This window comes from Triticum dicoccoides, chromosome 2A (genome assembly GCF_002162155.2).
Source record: "Triticum dicoccoides isolate Atlit2015 ecotype Zavitan chromosome 2A, WEW_v2.0, whole genome shotgun sequence".
NCBI lineage: Eukaryota > Viridiplantae > Streptophyta > Magnoliopsida > Poales > Poaceae > Triticum > Triticum dicoccoides.
This window is the reverse complement of record NC_041382.1, coordinates 69,753,529-69,755,219: the sequence shown is the minus strand read 5'-3', so window position 1 is coordinate 69,755,219 and position 1,691 is coordinate 69,753,529. Positions and strand designations below refer to the sequence as shown.

The window sequence follows — 1,691 nt, the reverse complement described above, 5'->3', positions numbered from 1 at the left end:
TGATCGGCTTGCAACCGGCCCCCTGGAAAAACACACATGCCCCTAGTTGCGAGTTGCTGGTCGACTTACAACCGGGGAGCCTCAACAAATAAAAACACACTCCCCCTAGTCACGAGTCGATGCTCGACTTGCAACTGGGGACTCTCGACACACACACACACACACACGCACACGCACACGCACCTTAGTTGTGAGTCAATGATCGACATGCAACTGGGGACTCTCGACAAACACACACACTCCTAGTGGCGAGTCGATGGTCGGCTTGCAACTGGGAACCCTTGACAAACACACACCCCTAGTTGTGACTTGATGGTCGGCTTGTAACTGGGTGCCTCGACAAACACACACACCCCTAGTTGCGAGTCGATGGTCGGCATGCAACTGGGGATCGGACCCTCGACAAAACACGCGCAAACCTTAGTTGCGAGTCGTTGGTTGACATGCAATTGAGGGCACCGACACTAGTTGCGAGTCGATGGTCAACATGCAACTAGGGGCACCGACAAACACACTCACCTCCTAGTTGTGAGTCGATGGTCAGCTTGCAACTGGGGGCCCTAAGAAAACACCCCCCCCCTATTTGCGAGTCGATGGTCGGTTTGGACTGGGGACCCCGACAAACACACACAAACGAACTAGGGGGCGTACAAAAACAAACTAGGAGGTGTGTTCAGAGGTACTTAAGACCGCCTCCATTGTACACTTCTCATCCTGCTCGGAAGGAGTGGACATCTAAAACTCTTATAGACTAAAAAAACTTATAAAATAAGTTGAATCTGGAGTAGACTATACTGAAAGTTTAGGTTGCTATAATATAACTGAAACAAAGTTCATTTCAAAAAAGGTTCAGCACCAGATGAGTTTATCCACCTAGTTACCATCTGTTTCACTTACCTTATCACATAAATTTTCTCTAGTGCTCATAGATCAGAAAATACTCTTGTTAGATTTTGAAATCACATATCTTCAAACAAGAAAAGATTTTAACAGAAAATCTGTAAAAATATGAAAAACAAAAGCTATACATTCGGGCCTGCTACTACTATACTTTCAATTTCTGGAGTTGTGCCATATGCCACAACTTTTAAGAAATCAAAAAGACCTCGCTTAGTCTGAGAAGTTTGAAGTATTCAGAAGAAGACTACACATGCTCCCTACAAACAGACACACACAAAAATTCAAACATTCCTGTCTGAAAAAAGAAGGATTGCAATGTATGCCACTGAAAATGTTTATCCACTCGCATTATGCCTCTTAAATTTCAGACAAAAATGGCAGGCAACTCTGTCTGTTGTCTATATGTAGTATGTGCTACAAACTCAAGATTACAAAATGGGGTGCTAGCTGCTACATTCAGATTACAAAACTGGGGTGCTCGCTGCTACATTCAGATTCACACACACACAAAAACTGGAAGTCCCTAGATGTACAGACTCAAGTTACAAAACTGGGGGTGCTCGCTGCTACAATCAGATTCACACAGAAAAACAAATCTACAGCCATGGGCATGAACATAACCGGGTTGGATTGCTAGTTACTATTCATCAGCTGCATATATAGGCATGTATTCAGACATTCCACACTTAAAAACATTTCATTTTCTCTCTAAAAAATGTGTGATGCAAACGAATCTAATATATCACGAAAAAACAGCAAGCACCTCATGTATGCCACTCATATAAACACTC

At 43.4% G+C, this 1,691-nt stretch overlaps 1 long non-coding RNA gene across 2 annotated transcripts in view; it reads right to left on the bottom strand.

Annotated features, from left to right (window-relative positions):
* Nucleotides 1-1,691, bottom strand: part of LOC119353319 — a 10,629-nt gene that overhangs the window by 3,862 nt on the left and 5,076 nt on the right. Inside the window, exon 7 of one of the 2 annotated variants that reach the window (XR_005170391.1) lies at nt 1,350-1,551. The exons of the other annotated variant lie outside the window; for it this stretch is intronic. This is a non-coding gene — a long non-coding RNA (uncharacterized LOC119353319). Of the gene's footprint in view, nt 1-1,349; nt 1,552-1,691 lie in introns of those variants that run through there. 2 annotated transcript variants of the gene reach the window in all.